We start from the raw sequence: 20,779 nt of genomic DNA on the forward strand, positions 1-20,779 counted from the left end.
GAAGCCTCATTCATAGATTGTTGGTTACCGATGTTTGCAAATAGAAACTCATCATCATCAAACAGCTGAGCCATCCCAAGATCATCACTGTCTTGAGCAATAGACTCATCCACATAAACATTAACTTCACTAAACTGATCCTCTAACAAAACCTGCTTGTCTTGAAAGAGAAACTCCAAACAAAAACCACCATCTATAAAGCAAACATCCTCTGAAACAACATTCGTATGACTTCCGGTCACATATGCACTATCCTCCATAACATCATTAGCAATATGAATATCATCAACACCTTGAACACTATCAAACAAACATGGCAAGGCATTCATAGAAGCATCATAACCATCATCCATGGCATCTCCTTCGTTAATTTCCCTCTTACGCTTTTCTTCTACATGTGCCTCATTATTCTGGCATTTTGCAATGTAGGCATGAACAGATTGAGAATCCACATGTTCTTCCCAGCCAGTCTCAAGACGTATACAGTCTCCTGCCTCAGAATCCTCCATGAAATAATCATCCTTCAAAGCAAGCTTGAACTCCTCCCAATTTCTGCCACCATGTGCTGCCTGTAATCTTCTTATGCGCTCTCTTATTTCGGGAACACATACCAGCTCAAAACTTCGAACCATATCCTCCTCAGTTACCCTGTTTAGCTCCATTTCCTTTGTGTAATTGCGCAGGTACTTTGTGATGTCTTTACCATCAAATTGATCCACCTTTTTCACGATTGACTTCAGTGCTTTAGTCGTGGAAATTTGCTCCCTTTCAGCCGCTTGCTGCCGTTTCATATACATAGTAAACATCTGAAACATTTGCATAACTCCGGGGTCAAAATGAATCCCCTGACCCTCAGGATTCTCAGCCATAGCTTCCCTGTGTATTTCACCACACTCTCACCCCAGCATTTTCACGTTGGGTTCACCAAAGTTATCGTGACGTGGGCAGTGTTGCTGGGAAAGCGCGGGACTTCTGGCTGTGAGAGTGACTTCCAAAATCCCTTACAATCCAACTAATGTGCTCTATAACCCTCGTACCTTAAACCTTCATCCCAAGAAATGCCCCAACAGCCTTCAAACAAGACAACATGCTCATCCAAGACTAATAACATGTAATATAGATTCATCCAAAACAACACCCAAACATCATAGAAATATCATCGTGTATCACCATCATCCCATTTACCATATTTTCAAACCAAATCCTCAGTCATCTTTGCACTTGCTAAAAAAGATGTCTCAACAACCCTGAGAAAGGGAACTCATACACGAGAAGAACAAAAACATAGACATGAAAGTGAACATCCACAAGTGGACTCAAGAAAATAGAACCTCAAACTTGCATCCTCATCATATCAGATACAATCTTCATTGAACCTGGAGCCTCATCTCTAGAGCTAAGCAAGTCCTCTTTGTTCAAAGCTCCAATCCTCAATCATGTAATCTATACCACAACATCTACAGGCCTTCCTCTTCAGAAAACAAGGAACAATTGAGCGATGAAATCAATTATCTAACAAAGATGCTTTCACAGATATCCTACGGCATCCTCTCATCCTAGATGATCATCTACCTCCTAAGCACACCCTCCCCTCTGATTTGACTCAAAATCTCACATCGCTGGCTTGCTCTTCTCTACAACCATCAAACAATGCAGGATCTCAAAACCTATAAACCACTTACCTCATAAAACTCTGCAGCAGCAGCAGCTGTTCACAAAGCTGCAAACCTCTAAAGCCTCAACCAAACTGTAGGTAACCCCACTTCTGCAGATCCCTTCACTACTTCTTCCAAGCCAAAAACTTCAAAACTGGCCACCCCACCACCACAAGGTGGCTCTTTCCTCTCCCCCTCCAGCGCCTTCGAGGCCCCCACTTCTAATTGTATCCTCTGCCAGACCATACAGAACAGTTCCAAGATTGTATATGGCACGGTGGAAATCAAACTGAAGTGTGATTGCTGCCCGGAACTTCTTTATTGCTGTCTTCACAATTGACCTCTTATCCTTAATCGACACAATACCACTCAGTTCCTTTGATCGCACTAGCCGTAATGCATATACAATCTTGGAACTGTTCTGTATGGTCTGGCAGAGGATACAATTAGAAGTGGGGGCCTGGAAGGCGCTGGAGGGGGAGAGAAAAGAGACGCCTTGTGGTGGTGGGGTGGCCAGTTTTGAAGTTTTGGGCTTGGAAGAAGTAGTGAAGGGATCTGCAGAAGTGGGGTTACTTGCAGTTTGGTTGAGGCTTTAGAGGTTTGCAGCTTTGTGAACAGCTGCTGCTGCTGCAGAGTTTTATGAGGTAAGTGGTTTATAGGTTTTGAGATCCTGCATTGTTTGATGGTTGTAGAGAAGAGCAAGCCAGCGATGTGAGATTTTGAGTCAAATCAGAGGGGAGGGTGTGCTTAGGAGGTAGATGATCATCTAGGATGAGAGGATGCCGTAGGATATCTGTGAAAGCATCTTTGTTAGATAATTGATTTCATCGCTCAATTGTTCCTTGTTTTCTGAAGAGGAAGGCATGTAGATGTTGTGGTATAGATTACATGATTGAGGATTGGAGCTTTGAACAAAGAGGACTTGCTTAGCTCTAGAGATGAGGCTCCAGGTTCAATGCAGATTGTATCTGATATGATGAGGATGCAAGTTTGAGGTTCTATTTTCTTGAGTCCACTTGTGGATGTTCACTTTCATGTCTATGTTTTTGTTCTTCTCGTGTATGAGTTCCCTTTCTCAGGGTTGTTGAGACATCTTTTTTAGCAAGTGCAAAGATGACTGAGGATTTGGTTTGAAAATATGGTAAATGGGATGATGGTGATACACGATGATATTTCTATGATGTTTGGGTGTTGTTTTGGATGAATCTATATTACATGTTATTAGTCTTGGATGAGCATGTTGTCTTGTTTGAAGGCTGTTGGGGCATTTCTTGGGATGAAGGTTTAAGGTACGAGGGTTACAGAGCACATTAGTTGGATTGTAAGGGATTTTGGAAGCTACTCTCACAGCCAGAAGTCCCGCGCTTTCCCAGCAACACTACCCACGTCACGACAACGTAAGGACTGAGCTCTCTCAAAGTTGAAAATGAATAATGTGGTCCCACATTTCTATATATACCTCACTGACCGGCACATTGCCATTCGTTGTCTCCAACGGCTCGTGACACATGGTAGCTTCTTATTGGAATGGCATCTTTCCCATCACCAACTCATGCCTCACAAAGGTCACCATCTCTAGTGGGTGGTTCAAAGTCTTCATCTCAAATGTCTACCTCACCAAAAACACCTATTGGTTTGCAGTCTTCTCACAAGTATCTCCATCCAGGTCCAAAATTTCAAAAAAGAGAGGGCTTTCCAAATCTCCTATAGCGGTTACAAAATCATCTAAGAAATTGAAAGAAACAAGCCAACCCTCTCCAACAAAGCCTACTGGGTCCTTAAATCTTTCCCTTATTAGTGCACTAGATACCCAATCAAAGTCTAGTGTATGTAAAGCCTATTGGGTCCTTAAATCTTTCCCTTATTAGTGCACTAGATACCCAATCAATGTCTAGTGTATCCAAAGCACGTGGAAGCTTACAAAGTCACAAAAGGCAAGTCCTATAGCATCAAAAAAGTTTAAGTCATTAGCCATTAAGGCTCCTGGTCTTTCCAAGATAGTAGAGGTGTATCCTACAGAGAAAATGTTGGATTTTCTTATTGAAAGTGGAATTGAGGCCTCTTTCTTTCTAGTTGCGAAAGATATTTTCAGTCTAGAAATTGATGTTTTAGTGAATATTAATCATGCCATGCAATTTATCAAAGAGGACTTTGATGAATTTGAGGAACTTGCAGGCCATTCTATCTTGATTAATAACAAGGAGTATGTCCATGTCCCTGTGGGAACCTCCTCTGTCTAGAGACAAGGAGTATGTCCATGTCCCTGTGGGAACCTCCTCTGTCTAGAGACAAATATTTACAAAGAGGTGTAGTATGTACAAACTTCAAAGGTTTTTAGTAGAAAATGCCGAATGCTCCTCTCATCCAAAAGGCTGTAGGAGAATGGTCAAAGTTGTTGCATTCATAGTTTTCTCCATTGTCAAAAATCCTCTTGGAGGTGAAGAGGAGGAACTTGAGGAGATTGAACGCTCTTCAAAATTTTACTTTCTCAGAGATTTAGAGGCAAATGATATAGAGGAGGAACTTTGACCCGAGGAGGAGGAGAGGCTTGCCAAGGATAATGAAATCCAAGAATTAAAGGCACATACAATCGTTCAGTCACCCAAGGAAGGTGGAGATCCATTGCATAAATATATTGTTCCTTCACTACCAAGTTTTGCTATCAAGGATAAAACTCAAATTTAGGAATTTTGGGAAATATGCACAATTTTGGGACAATTCTTTGTTAGATTCAATACAATGTTTACTGTGCGATATGCAAGATTTATTATTGGATGTTCTCAACAAGCATTCTTTGTTGTTAGATCCAATACAATGTTTACTGTACGATCTGCAAGATTTATTATTGGATGTTCTCAACAAGCATTTGAATAATGCGATATGATTTATATACTATTGTACATTTGTAACAAGTGTATATGATGTTGGTGGTGGGATGTAAATTTGCCTGCACACCAGGAATTAAGCTTGTTTATATCACATAGCCTCCAATTGACCATCAATACAGAAATTTTAACAAAGAAAGGATATTCAATGTAACTTTAAGTTGTAAGAAAGTCTAGGTGATAGAATTAAAAAGATCACCATCTGTATTGAATCAAAATTCTTGAACAATGGGTGAACCATAAATCTAAAAGCTTAAGAAAGCCTTACAATCTGAATAATGATCGAACTATGAGTTTGGTAGCTTCATACAACATTGCTAAAAGATTACGAAGCTAGTTGCCCATATGCTAACAAATTATTCTTGCTCAACTGCACTGACATGTTGATTCAATTGATTCTGTTTGGCCTTCAGTATTATAGCCTTTGGAATCTTGATTTTCTCTGGAAGTCGTCCACCCTTGGGCTTCCATGCCCAAATGATGCAGCTAGTATCTTCCCAGCGCTGAGGATCATTTCTGTTCTCTCGCCAATACTTGTTCCAGCAATCCTTATAAACCTCCACATCACTTGCATTCTTCTTCTTTGAAATTGGTGCCCAATATTGTATCTGAACTTGTAGGTAGTTTATCGAGTTGTTGTTTTGATCAACATCACTTGTTGTCACTCCCAACCATATTGGGTAATTTGCATCACAAGGTTGTACAAGCGCAAAATCTCCTTTGGACACATCAAGAGTCGGGTTGAACTCTTCAGCAGGTTTGTTGCGCATTGGACCACAATAATGGTCCTCATTTACATCAAACCCTTCATCTACATTATCCTCCACTTGAAGGTTAAGAGGCTCAGCTTTTTTGCATACACTCCTTGGCCAAAAGTCATAAAATCCAATGTCTTCCCTTGCACTAGGGGTTTGCATGTTTAGCATAAGATTCTCCCAATAGGCAAGGACCGGATTGATCCACTTAGCATAATCACTTTGGTCTCCTTTCTCTTGCAAGTGCTCTTTCCACCAATTGACATGTTTTTTTAAGCCCTCCACAACCTTCTCATTTTCCTTAACATACTCAAAGGGTGGCAATACTTTTGGAAAACCTTCAGGAAGCTTGGGTCCTCCCTGGTCATTTCTCTTCCATAACTCTATACCGCTTTCTGGTAACCAATCAACATTTTTGGGGTGTACTTTGTATTGCATCAAAGGTATTCCATCACTCATATAAAACCTGAATTGCAATGGCTTTGAATGTCCAATCAAGCTATCGGCTCCATCATGTAAGCATCCCTTGACAAAGCCTTTGAAGTCTGCCACCTTTTGTAGGAGAAAGGGTGCTGGATGCATGCTAACACACTCATTAAAGATCTTCATCAAATGTGGAAATGTGAAAATGGTTTGTTTCCTTAACTTCTGAGAGAAGCGACTGAACAATGCATCAATATCTTCATGAGTATGACCAACCATAAGAAAACCAAGCTGCACCATGTCAAACACTCCTTGTGTAACCAATAGGGATAGATAGGCAAATACATAACGGTTCTTATTTTCAGAACCACAATTGTCAAGTTGCAACAACAACGTCCTTGGCAATCTCTTAAAAAATGTCCTTGAATTTGATGGCATTAAACTTGACGCATTTCCATTGCCCCTATCTTGCACATGTGTGTTAGTATGAAAGACTGACTGCACATGTGAAGAACAATTTCCCTCTATATCCACATTTGTTTCTGTCTCTGCATCTGCATCCTCAATGCTCTGCTTGCAATATGCATTTCTCTCCTTCAGTACTTCCATATGCTGATACAGGGCCATAGTAGACAAAACACAATCAAAAAGATCTGTTCATGGTTCAGCATCTGAGTTTTGTGAGCTCAAGTCACCATACATGTGTTGCTCTCTTCTTTCTAAGTTTCTTAAACATTTTGAGAGAGATGAAATTGTGAAGTTGGGATCACTTGGCCATAACCCCAAGGCAAAGTGACCATAAGCTGTTTGTCCATGTCCATGAGTGAGCATTCCTGTTAAGGATACTGGAAGCCTCTCAACCCCATTGAGAGATTTAGGAACTGGTTTAATTTATGGTATGGCAGTCTTGCTCTGGTCCATCTTATCATGTATGATACACAAATACCTGTTTGGGTTCATTTCGGAAGAGCTCCTCCAAGCATAGTATAGATTTCTACAACTCATTTGTTTCAACATGTGTGCCCTTCTTTGTGCCATGTATCTCGCACGCTCCTCTTGATTTTTTGTTGATTCCAACTTGACCTTGATTGCCGTACAAATGTCGCATTTTGAGAAGGTACTGGTTTTTGATAAACTAACTGTCTTGAACTCTGTGTTCCACAATCTTGAGAATGATGGTTGTGACAGTGGCCGGTATTCGAACGAGACAAGTGTGTCATTCACTTCACGCAATATGTCCACCTGTTTGTACATTGTTGGTAGAACACGTTCCAGGTCTCGCGAGCTCCATGCATAGTTGTCCTTGACCTATGTGGCATTTGATCGGCATTATTATCTATGAAGCCCTGTATGATTGATTTTGCCATCTCAACATGTGTCATGCCCTTCCGTATTATCCCACTGTTGCCATGACTGACATTACATGCACCATTCAAGAACTTCTTTCTGAGCCTATAGAACGTTGACTTACCGATGCCATGCATTACATACCATGCTTTACTACAAACCTTCTTCCCATCAAATGTGAACTCAAAGCACTCGTCATCTTGACCTTGTCTATAGGCCATGCCCATGCAATCTAGTACAAATGTGTATCGTGTACTATAGCTCTGTCCCCAAAAGTGTACCCTAGCTTGCATGATTTTGGATCTATCTCCAATTTGACAACATCGGTTCTCACAACAATCAATGGTTGCGACGTTGTGAATGCTTGCAACATCACATTTTTTGCCAGCTCCATGGGTTTTATCGTAATTTTTCATTACCCTTACCGTATGGACATAGCTCCTTTTCTTATTTGTCCCTTCAATGATATCATAGTCAGTGATCATGGCATCATGGTGTTTGTCATCAGAACTATCGCCATCATTGCCCTCTACATCATCATCCTCTTTTTCATCACTTGAAGTGTTTAGACTGTCAATATTTTTTTGCATGAAGTGATCTTGAATACCCTCATCAATAGAAGAAGATTCTGTGTCCTTCACTAATGGTTCACCATTCTCAAATGTGAGTTGCCTGATCGGCCAACTAACCAAATTCAAACCTGAAACACAAGTTGAACTTGGATGCAAAGATCCTTCTATAATGACACCCAAGCTACTCTCCCCTAGTTCTCTACAATTTATAGCCTCATATGGGTGGACCAGCAATACTACTCCATTGCCAAGTTTTGTAGATCTGTTGTCATCCCAGAGGATGACACTTTTCTCTTTCCAGCTCTCCCTATCTATAAAGTGATCTTCTTGATCAACAAGGAAGTTTCGCAAAATTATCCTCTTTGGTATTAGTAATGTCTCTGTCCATAACAAGGTTGACCAATGGCCATTTGATGATGCTTCCAACTGCTTGAGACATTGTTCTTGCATCCATTGTGGCAAATGGAATGAGAAATGTGTCATCAAAGCTTTGTTGAACATGTATTGCTGCACATGTCTCACCAATGAATTGAAAACCACATGTTTGAGATGCATCAATGGAATGAATAACCCTGCGTGCCTTCCTTGCAGAACCATCAATGAGAAACAGTGAAGCACCTTGTTTTAGACCCTCCAATCCTTCAATAAGAAAGACTGAAGCGATGTTTTTGCGGTAGTACACAAAACTATAAATGTAATTCAATCTCAACATGAGTTCAGGCTCCAACCAAAGTTTGAATCTCACCTATCAATGCTAATTTGCTAAGAGGCTAGGCTCCATCTAAAGCTTGAGCCTTTGCCTGCATATACTTAGTAGGAGGCTCCATGAGGCTCACCATCATATGTTAGTTTGCTACTAGGAGGCTCCAGTTAAAGTTATCATCCTCACTTGCATCATATATTAGTTTGCATATGTTAGCTAGAATGGTAGGCTCCTCCAACAAAATTTAAAGCCTCACCTGCGGATGCTAGTTCGCTTCTAGGAAGCTGCAAGTAAAGTTTGAACCTGACCCACAGATGCTAGTTTGCTTGGAGGCTCCAACCAAAGTTTGAGCCTCACCTTCATATGCTAGTTTGCTATTAAGAGGTCCCAATTGAAGTGATAATCCTCACCTCATGTATATGCTAGTTTCCCAAGAGGTAGGCTTCATCACCCTCATCTGGCCACACCGTTTCATTTTGGGATATTGAGTCAAGATATGGTGTCAATTAGCCATCAATGTTTCATAGCTACAAAAGGCAAAGGTGAGTGGTTACAACAGCAGCAAAGGCAAAGAGAAAGCAATAGAGAGAAACGATATGCTAGTGAAGAGAATGTGACATGGAAATGAGCAAATGGACATTGGATTTGAGACTCTTCTCCTTCGTGAGACTCAAACTCAAGTTTGAGCCATTGTGCATTATATAGATTTTAGTTGAATTTTTAATCGCATAGTTCATAAGTATATTTAGGTGTATGGGGAAAGAGGGAAGAAAACAAGAAATCTCAAGCTCAAGGCTCAAACTTGAGTTTGAGCCTTGTCTATTACACAAGTAAGTAGGAATAGAGAGGGAAGCTAGGATAATCCAATAGAACAAGTGGGGTGTGGGTGAAGATGGGTATATAACCAAAAGTGAAAGTAACTATAATCAAAAGACCTGGGACCTGGGCCTGGTGTTTGGGACATCATAGCATAGCGGAGGCTACACTCCAACCCACACACTTGTCAATCCGTGAATGCAACCCGGTTAGCGCATAGAGGCTATCCCGAATGGGAGAAGAAGAGTTAACCACACACTAATGACCTCTAGTTCTACTCAATCCTTCTCAACACTCAAGCAATCAATCTAACACAATCAACACATCAATCTAACATTATCAAAGCATCAAGATTAGGCTACACTTAAGCACAAAGATACAACTTATGCAAAGAACCTAACATGCAAAGAGCTATCACACAAGCCTCAACTACACATCATTTCAAGCACAAGCTTCATCACATGCACAACTCACAAATCAAAACATCATTAAGAAATCTAGATTAGCAAGTGTGTAGACAAAAACCTCATATCATTGAAAATGTAGAGAATAGAAAGTACATGATTGAAACAAGAATGGAGATGGAGAGCCTTGGGAGAGCACTTGAGAAGGAGCTATGGAGCAAGCTCTCTCTATGAGCTTCTCAACCAAATGACCAAAGAGTCTCTAGCTCTCAAATGGGCCACCTTTTATACAAAAATTCTAGAACTCCCAAAAGTTCCCATGTGGGATTATTGTCAAGCCCTCTCCCACATTCATCTACAAAGTGGAACTCTTTACAAGAGCCCTAAGTATCTTTTTTTGTTGCATCCTTGTATTAATCTTCGCTTGTCATGCAACACTCCCCCCTTCCTATTTTGCGCACGTCCTCGAGCGCGGTAGTAGCAAGAGCTGCAACAAAAAACAATTGATACATTAAAGTCTTTTATTGAAAAGAAAAGAAAAGAAAAGAAAAATCAGCAATGATGATTTCACACGTGAGCATACAAGTGCAAGGCTGATTAAAGTTTTAATGAGTACTAAAATAGGTGAGTAAAGACTAGTCAAAGTGAGACTTAAGTGGTAGATAATGCTATGCAAAGGCAAGTGTGCTTTGTACACCGCCGGTTATGACCGCAGTCTCAATGTCCTACAAGTATGTAAGTTATTCCTAAGTGGCATACCTACTCCTAAATATGAGCAAAGGTGATTGGAACTCTCTTTTTTTTTTTTTTTTTTAATGTGTGTAGAAGGTGATAAAGATTAAGGTTCTATCCCAAAGAGACCCAAGCAATGGCCAAGAGACCTCCGCCAAGAGAATCTAAAGACCGCTAAGTATCTCAAGGGCGACAGACCCTTTTTCTTTCTTTTATGACCTAAGGAGTACCCCATGAAGATGAGGGCATCGATCTCAAGGGCCCATAGTGTACCCCCGAGTCCTACCAACATCTATCAAGGCGATAGATTCCTCAAAGTTCTTCTTCTGAAGTTTTTAGACATCAGTGTTCACCCCATGGAAACCAAGGCATCGGCCCCAAGGTGCTAAGACAACCTCAGGTCCTACCAAGCATTTCACATGGCTGTAGACACATCATGTCTCAATTTACTTTGTACATATTTTTTTTAGGGTATAATTTTTTTATAAATTTTTATGACTCCTAGCACCTAGCTCATATCTAAGAGGTAACTACCACTAGGGATAACTAATATACCTTGAAAACATAAGTACTTGGCATACTCCATTGGTATATATCCTACACTGTCTTTAAATAGAAATATCTTTTACTAAGTCTTCTAAGACTCTAGAACTCACTCACCATATTTTAACAACTAATCAAATACTCAAACCAGCCAATATTGTGTGAACATGCAAACCATATATTCGAAAGATAAGAGCACATAAAGAAATAAAGATTAAGAGTTGAATACACCTGTTGTAGTGCCCTGTTGATGTTGTTCGTTTGCCTTGATTAATTGCTGATTTTGTGCAGATTGCTCCTCCTTGATCTTTGTAGGCGTAGCATGTCTCCCCCCTTCCTAATTTGTGTGCACGATAGGTGGACTATTGGGGCGTGTTTGATGCTTTTGTTTTTTTACGGAGATCTCTGCAAAATTTTTATTAACAAACACGAAAAGAAAAGAAAAAAATAAAATTTTTCATTGGTGCCAAACACCGAATATAGCCGAGGGGAAAAACCCAGTGGGAGAAAAGTGCCCTAGCTTGTCGATCTTATTGTGGAGTCGTTTGAACTTACCCTTGCGTTGGTGGTGGATCCGTGTCAAAAAGAACATAATTCTCTAAAGGCATAAGGAACCACACTATACAAACATTGATCTACCAAAGAGCTTCATTTGTAGTGTTAATGCCTTATCTTTGGTGTTAGGTATGTCCTTCTTGGGTGCGAATTTTATCAATTGTTTTGGAATTTGAGCAAGATAAGAGGATTTAGGCATTGAAATGCTAGAATCTATGCTCAAATGAGACTCCTTTGGAGTTGGATGTTTCTTAGGTACACCATTGGAGGGTGGAATTGTGTAACAAGGAGAATTTGGGACAACTGGTGACTCATTACATGTTTTAGGAAGATCAACACAAGTAGTTTTGTAGGTGCTATCACGGCCACCTTTCCTTTCTTGAAGAGTTTGTGTTGATTTCTTTTGCACCCACTGATATGGACAATCAAGGGTGGCTTTTGGCATCTTTCTGAAAGACTCTGTTACCCCTAGCAAAGCATGGCATTTTGGAAGCCAAATTGCTGTTGCACCCTCATAATAGCCTTGTGCTTTAAGAACATGTTTTGGGACCCATCGAGTAACAGTCCGAGGTTTAGGCTTGGAAATGATGTGCTTTTTAGGAGTTTTGGCAATTGGACTAGATGGTACAAGTTTGTACGCATCTTTGGGTAGCCACATTGATAATTCCTTTTTGCCCGGCCTTCTTTGAGCAGCAACTAGAGTAGTTGGAACATGCCAGCCATGGCCCTCACTTGAGTACTCATCAATTATCCACATCATTTGTTTTGGAGCTTCAAGAGCAGATTTTGATTTTGCTTCGTGTAAGGTAGAAACACCACTCTTTTTACATGATAAAGCTCGTGGATTAGCAGAGACTTCCTCTACTTGCAGTGCTGTTGTGGATGCATTCCTATAGTACAAATCATCTAGAAGGTCATGTGGTTGTACCATTCTTATAGGAATAATATCATATCCATCGGAGTCACAAAATTGAATTGGCTTCGGTAAAGCACATGTCGATAATGTTGCAAGGACATGACTCCATTCTAATGGATCAATTAAATGCTCAGGGAAGGGTTGTGGAATGTATGCCTCGTCTGATACACTTCGATTACCCTTAAGTCTCTCAGTGTTGAAATCTCTACATGAGGCTCCACACATCCATAGATCTTCTCGCCCATCTGACAATGTAACTTTTGAGCCCTCGGATGAAGCAGAATCAAACTCATCTATTGGAGACCTTGTTACATCACGATATGAGTGATTCCTTAGGTTGACCCTGGTGATGACAGAATCATGTCGGAGGTACAAATAATTGTATCCCCAATCTTGAATCATTTGAAATTGTCGCATGAATGGTCTACCCAATATCACTTCGTAGTTTGGATGTTTTCCAAAATCCACTACTGCAAAGGTGTGCTCATATTCAATCCCACATGTGGTGACCAATATGTTCTCAAGCAGCCCAAGGGGATGTTCTAAGCTTCCATCTGCTAGCTGCAAGCGCATCCTGGTACTCCTAATAGCTGGTTTGCCCCATTTTTCCCAAATGGACCGTGTCACAATGCCCACTCCTGCGCCACTATCAAGTATTGCAGTTGAAGATACTTTTTGCACTTCTAATGGGAGGGTAGCATTTCCCTGATCGTCTTCACAAAATTTTCCTACTTTGTTGATAGGAACTGGCATTACATGCTTTGTCTCAGGATGTATAGTACACTCATGGTGACCCTTTTGTAGCAATACCTGCTCTGACAAACATGTGGCAATATCATTCCACAACTCAGGTTTAAGCTTTATCAACTCAAGCAAAGGTAAGGTACAAGCCACTGGTGCTGACAAAATAGCCTGCACCATACTCATATCTTTCTCCTTTGTCAACCTTTTATGCATGGAGGGTATCCTCAAGGTTTGAGAACAGTTCTCATATTCTCCCAGATATGATGGTAAGGTTTTCATTGTATGCTTACTTCTAGGAGAAACAATTGTTTGAACTTCCTCCTGAATGCTTGGGTGTCTAAATTTGTTTTCCGTGCCTATGGTAAAATCCACCTCAGAGAATGGAGGCGAACTAATGGAAGACATGTGCTCATGAACTTTCTCGTGAACTGCAGCCCACATCTCATTTGCCATGTCCTCATTAGCATCAATAACTTTATCATTGTATGGGAAGACAAGGCTGGGTGATGGCAGAATGTCATCTTTCAATGGAGTGTCAATTGGTGCAGACCTTTCGCTCTGAGCTTGTGAAATGAGCTCACTTTTCATTTCCCGACTTGACGACACTTCTGGTATAGTTTCTAATGTTGGCTTAAGAGAGGTTGGGCCACGAGGAATAGGTGGTGGTGGTCCCTCAAGTATTGACTGAGCTTCCCTAATGAGTTGCTGGTGTACAGCTAGATTGATCTTCTCCTCACGAGGGTTTGGGTATTCTTGAAGCTTTTTAGGTAGCTCAGATAAAGCTGTAATGTGACTTCTATGAGCATCAATGATGGCCTCTAGAGTCTCATTCACTTTATCCACAAAAACAGAACCCCCAGAACTAACCTCAGTCGTACTAGCCTCATCTTGTTTAACACTCGGCTCAGGTTGAGGTTGATGTTCCTCACGCACTTCCTGGGATGTAAAAGTTTTATCCTTTATGTTTTGTTTAGAGGTCTCCTGAGAACTAGTGGATGTACTTTTAGTTTGTTTGTTTCGGTTCTTCTTCCTCCTAGTGGTTTTGGACTGTAGGGTCTTGTCCACTAGATTTGTCTTTGCATCCCTAGTTCGAGGTGTCTCATCAGTTTGTATTTCAGCGTTTCTTGTCTGTGATCGAGTCATGACTCTAAGTGGCACGACATCCTCATTCTCAGATGAAGGTGGCGATGGAACTGTGCCTACAAGGTTGAGTGAAACCTTTGGTTGAGAGGTGCCTTCCTCATGTGGTTTCAGCAGACAGTCTTTTGGGAAGTGTTCTACACAACACCCTAGACAATATCTTTCGATTGGTGGAAACTGTTGTACTGTTGTATTTGACCGAGATGCTTGCCTTGAGCGATGTGGACAATCACGAGCCCAATGGGGTTCTCCGCACTCATAACAGGGGCCCATTGGTTTGGCCTCTACTTTCCTTGGCTGCCATTGACCTGAGGGGCCTGGAGTCCTAGGTTGGTAGCCGCCTAGCAACATTAAAGAGTTTTGTTCCCCTGGTTGAGTCTCCAGTGCTTGGCTTGGGTATGCGGGACTTTCAAAGATATTTTCTTTGGATGAATATGATACATATTCTTCTTCCACATAGCCTGGGTTTACCAATTCTCTACACATATTTGAATTGTCGTAGTCGACAACCCTCACAGGAGCAGTCCCTGGAGCAGGAGGTTGAGCACCAAGAACAGGTCGTGCTTGTTCTTGTGTCATCGGTGGCTTACGTTCAAAACTAGTATACTGTTGATACATTTGTGGAGCCACTCCACCCCTTGGCTGCTCACGTTCCTGTCTCATTCTCGCAATGCGAGTACAATCCTGTGTGGTGTGAGTAAAGTTCCAAGCACAGGCTTGGCACCACTTCTTTGTGGGTTGGTTTGTGACTAGAGGAGAAAAGGTATTACAGTCCTCTGTTTTATGGTCACCGCCACATGCTCCACAAAGATGAGGACCTGTAGGAAGCACACTCCTCATTCTCTGCTGCTGTTGTTGTGGCTGCATGGGTGGACGATAGGTTTGTCCTAATCTCCTTAGCACTAGGTTAGCTATCTGGTCTGGATTTACTAGCGCGCTAGACCCTGATCTTTGGTCATCACCCCACTGATCTCTAGGTTTCACCTCTGGGCCAGAACCATCTTGGAACTTGAAGTTATCGGTGAAATCCATAGCATCATGGCAACACTCATTGAAACTAGTATGCTTCTTTGCATAGAGATGTGTATGCAGTGTTGAATTTTTGAGGCCTTTTAAGAAGAGAGAAATTAATCGACTTTGGGCGGGCTTCTCATCTTCTGGGCAACGATTAATGTACTGCTTCATTCTATTTACACAGTCTCGAACACTCTCATTCTCGCCTTGTTTGAAAGAGTAGATGTGTGCTACCGTGTCATGTTGAATTCCCATCAAGGAAAAAGCTGCAATGAATCGCTCTTCCAAAACTCGTAAAGAAGTTTTGTCAGAAGCTTCTAATGCCTGAAACCAAGCAAGGGCTTTTCCTTCAAGAGTGAGTCCAAAGCCCTCAATTTGAGTATGCTTATCAGCAACTTGCTCAGCTCAAACTGCTTGCCTAAAAGCTGCTACATGATCGTATGGATCTCCCGACCCTTCATACTTCTTAACCAATTTCTGAAGAGTTGATGGCCTTACTTGTCGTGAATACTCATCAGAGGGCCTACGGCCTCTCACTCTCAGTGGAAATTGTTCCTCTCTTTGGAAAGATGGTCCACATGTTTCCAAAATTGGTGTGGGTACCCTATTACCAGCCTCACCAAACCCTTCCAAAGATCTTGTCACCCTCATTTCAGGAGGTGCATTTATGGGAGGCCGAGTTGGCTCCCCTATCCTCCGATTGTTATAGTGAGAAAGATGTTGGTGTGGTGTGACCTGAGGTCGCACATTTGGTGTAGGACGATATCTTGGTGCTAGAGTTGGGCTACTAGCAGTGGTCCACTTAGATGTTGAAGGTCCCTCTCTAGTGAACTCTCGTAGGGGAGGAGCAACAGTTTCTCCAAGAAAGGCTGTCTCTCCTGGTTTGGCTGTATTTGTTGAGAACACTTCCATAAATAATGGTTGTCCTTTCCACGTGAGTTCCCGAATCTCTTTCCAATCTAAGGTTCGGTATTCATTGGCCCATTTATCAATTATTCTGTTCATGTGTCCTGCACGCTTCTCAACTACCACCACATGAGCTAGAGGAAGATCTAGCTGTGGCAATTTAGTCGTGGCATAATATCCCTCTAACGAGTCCTTATAGACCTCTTGAAGTGGGTCATCCTGTAAGACCTTTGTCACAGGAATTTGTCATACAAACTCCCATTGGCTTTCAGCCCCCTGATCCAGTTTGCTCTTGCCTTTCCTATCCCTTTCCAAATTTAGATCTACAAGAAGTAAATCATCTATGGATGGCTTTGAGGACTGGGCATTGGATGGTCCAGGCATGTCCGGCTCGATGAGCCAGTCATCTCTAGACTCCCTTGCTCTGGAAAGTTTTGATAAGTCTAAGAACTCGGTTTTAGAGAGCTCCCCTAATTTGTCTACCTTTTCTGGATGGTAGGTGACTTCGTAGCGAACACCATCTCCACCCATATACATGTTACCCTGGTCATTGACTAGAGGTGCTCTATCAAGTTCTGAGAATATGTCTGCGATCTTAACAAGATACCTTTGTTGTGGATCCCTAAAGATCTCAGCTCCTTGAGCATTTGTGTAGATATATTGGAGTCTCACATTGAGTGTTAATCCCATAGTGTCGGCTTCAAATGGATTAAAGGATCTTGAGGGTGTCCTATTTGGGGCTACGGGATGACTATTTGTCGGCCCTAGATTGTCCATGGACAATGAACTAGTTGTTCTGGAGGAAAGGGTATCGGATTGGGATTCAGATAGGGTTTCAGCAATATCTGCCAAATTTCCTACCGATTGGGTCCCACTTTCCTGCGTAGGTACTCTAGAAGGTGCCCTAGGCCCTATGGCAGAATCTACACGACGTCCCGACCGCAATTGCATAAGGTCAATTTTTTTTTTTGTTTTGGTATGTGTTTTTGTTTTGTTTTGGTTTTGGTTTTTTGTGTAAAATATATATATATATATATATATATATATATATATATATATATATATATTATTTAACCTACCTAATCACTAAAGGCAACTAAAAATGGGTCTGTGTGGCGTAACTATCTACCCTATTTTTTTGTTATTTGTTTTTTTAAATGTTTTTTTTTAAAATGATTTTATGTTTTTATGATTTTTTACTTTTTTAACACAAAAATTATGAATCACACTAAAAAATACTAATTATGCACAAAGTTACAAAAAATTTAAAAAATGCAAGTTAAACTAATTATGCAAAAAATTAAAGAATGAAGAATTACAAATTATGCAAAAAAATAGACTCCTAAAAAATCAAAAAATTTTCTTTTGTCTTCTTTTGTTTTTTCCTCCTTTTTTTTGGTTTTTATTGTTTGTTAGTTTGTTTGTTTTTATTTTTATTCTATTTTATTATTATTATTTTTTAAATAAATTTCGTGCCAAAAAATATGAGTTTACTAATTATGCATTATTTACATACTTCTAAAAAAATAAAAATTAAAAAATGCAAGCTACCTTAATTATGCAAAAATTTAAATGATGAACAATGGTTTCAAAATACAAAAATAAAAATTGTTTTTTCTTCTTTTTTTTTAAAAAAAATTTTTGTTTTGTTTTGTTTTTGTTTTTGTCTTCTTTTTTTTTAATAACAGAAAATTAAAACAATGCAAATCACTCTAATTATGCTAAAAATTACAGAAATGAAAAATAAAAAATATGCAAACAATATGGACTCCTAAAAAAAATAATTTAATTTTTTTTTATTTTTATTTTTTATTATATATTTTTTTAAATTTCTTCTCTCTATTTTTTTTAATATTTAATTGTTTTCTTTTTTCCCTTTTTTTTTTCTTTTTTTTTTCCTTTCTCTATTTTTTTTAAAAAAAATATTCTTTTTTTATTTTTTATATTTATTATTATTTTTTATTTAACTTCTTAAAAAAAACATGAAAAATATAAAAAAAATAAAAAAAATAAAAAAAATAAAAATTTGCACCTACCTTATCTTTTGCTCGCCGCTCGCCGGATTTGCCGCTGGCGCACCCACTTGCCGTCTTCAATGCACCAGCTGCTGCAGCTCTCCACCGCCTTCACACCTCGTCCGCCTACGCCTTCGCTCGGCCAACGCTCTGCAGGTGCAAACGCCGTCTAGTGCAGCACTCCGTCGCCTTCCACACGGCCAGTCTCCACGCTTTGTTTATGTCCTTTGTTCTGCGTTCGATGCAGACACCTTCCACCTCAACTGCCTACGCCTTACAGCGCTTCGATGCAGACGCCTTCCACCTCAACTGCCTACGCCTTCGCTCTTAGCTCTGCAGGCGCCTCCGCTTCTTGCTGCCGGCCTTCGTCTGCTACGTTGGCCACTCTACAGCAGCAGAGCAGCCGCCTCAGCTTCTTCTTTCTGCCGGCTGCTCACCGCTCCCAGCGCCTCTCCACAGCCGGCCTCTCGCTTCCTTCACCGCCAGCTTGCGCTCTTCGCCCACAGCAGCCGACGGCCACCACCTGCTTGCTGACGAAGCTACCGCCTTCGGCCACCTCCCGAGCCGGCCTCCAAAGCCTTAGCGAAACTATATATATATATATATATATATATATAGTTTTCTTTGCTGCTCTCCTACAGCTTGGCGCCTTCCACGATGCTCGTCAGCTGCAGTTGCCAATCGTAAAAACGATTAAAACAATTATATATATATATATATAATTGTTTTTTTCTCTTAAAAGCCGTCTCCTCCACGATGCTGCCACTGTAAACAATAGAAATATAAATCTATATATATATATAGATGTAGATGTATATTTTTTTTAAGGCTGCCTCTCCAAGCTAGCATTTCTTCTTTAATTCTTTTTGCTGCGATTATGGAAATGCCTCCCCACACGATAACAACACAACAAAACATCAAAAGAAAGGTCGCCTCCTATGCTTTCAACCTACCTCTTGCCAACTTGCAAAAATACAAAAATAGAAAGTACTTAAATTCTGATTAATGGCGGGATTACTCAACCGCAATGGGGTTTAAATTTTTTTCTTGCTTCTCATCAAAAAAAATGAAAACACACAAGGCGCCCTTGAGATCACACACTCAATGCCCTTGTAAACTCTACTCTAATCTACCCTAATCCACGATTTTGCAATCAATGGAGCACTTAGTAAGAAGTAATGGTTAACACCCTTCACTAACTTAGGTGTGCGTTCCCCGGCAGCGGCGCCATTGTTTGGGACATCATAGCATAGCGGAGGCTACACTCCAACCCACACACTTGTCAATCCGTGAATGCAACCCGGTTAGCGCATAGAGGCTATCCCGAATGGGAGAAGAAGAGTTAACCACACACTAATGACCTCTAGTCCTACTCAATCCTTCTCAACACTCAAGCAATCAATCTAACACAATCAACACATCAATCTAACATTATCAAAGCATCAAGATTAGGCTACACTTAAGCACAAAGATACAACTTATGCAAAGAACCTAACATGCAAAGAGCTATCACACAAGCCTCAACTACACATCATTTCAAGCACAAGCTTCATCACATGCACAACTCACAAATCAAAACATCATTAAGAAATCTAGATTAGCAAGTGTGTAGACAAAAACCTCATATCATTGAAAATGTAGAGAATAGAAAGTACATGATTGAAACAAGAATGGAGATGGAGAGCCGTGGGAAAACATTTGAGAAGGAGCTATGGAGCAAGCTCTCTCTATGAGCTTCTCAACCAAATGACCAAAGAGTCTCTAGCTCTCAAATGGGCCACCTTTTATACAAAAATTCTAGAACTCCCAAAAGTTCCCATGTGGGATTATTGTCAAGCCCTCTCCCACATTCATCTACAAAGTGGAACTCTTTACAAGAGCCCTAAGTATCTTTTTTTGTTGCATCCTTGTATTAATCTTCGTTTGTCATGCAACACCTGGGCTTGGGCTTGGGCTTGGGGAATGAGCCATTGTGCATTATATAGATTTTAGTTGAATTTTTAATTGCATAGTTTATAAGTATATTTGGGTGTATGAGAAAAATAGGAAAGAAAACAAGAAATCTCAAGTTCAAGGTCAAGATCAAGGCTCGAACTTGAGTTTGAGCCTTGTCTATTACACAAGTGGGGAAACTAGCCTAATCCCATAGAACAAGTGGGGTGTGGATGAAGATGAGTATATAAGTATATTGGGTGTATGGAAAAAATAGGGAAGAAAACAAAAAATATCAAGCTCAACTTGAGTTCGAGCCTTGTCTATTACACAAGTGGGGAAACTAGCCTAATCCCATAGAACAAGTGGAGTGTGGATGAAGATGAGTATATAAGTATATTGGGTGTATGGGAAAAATAGGGAAGAAAACAAGAAATCTCAAGCTCAAGGCTCGAACTTGAGTTCGAGCCTTGTCTATTACACAAGTGGGGAAACTAGCCTAATCCCATAGAACAAGTGGGGTGTGGATGAAGATGAGTATATAAGTATATTGGGTGTATGGGAAAAATAGGGAAGAAAACAAGAAATCTCAAGCTCAAGGCTCGAACTTGAGTTCGAGCCTTGTCTATTACACAAGTGGGGAAACTAGCCTAATCCCATAGAACAAATCAAGATGAGTATATAAGTATATTGGGTGTATGGGAAAAATAGGGAAGAAAACA

This window comes from Cibotium barometz, chromosome 14 (assembly GCF_041138505.1).
Source record: "Cibotium barometz isolate CiBa-2024 chromosome 14, ASM4113850v1, whole genome shotgun sequence".
Classification (NCBI taxonomy): Eukaryota; Viridiplantae; Streptophyta; class Polypodiopsida; order Cyatheales; family Cibotiaceae; genus Cibotium; species Cibotium barometz.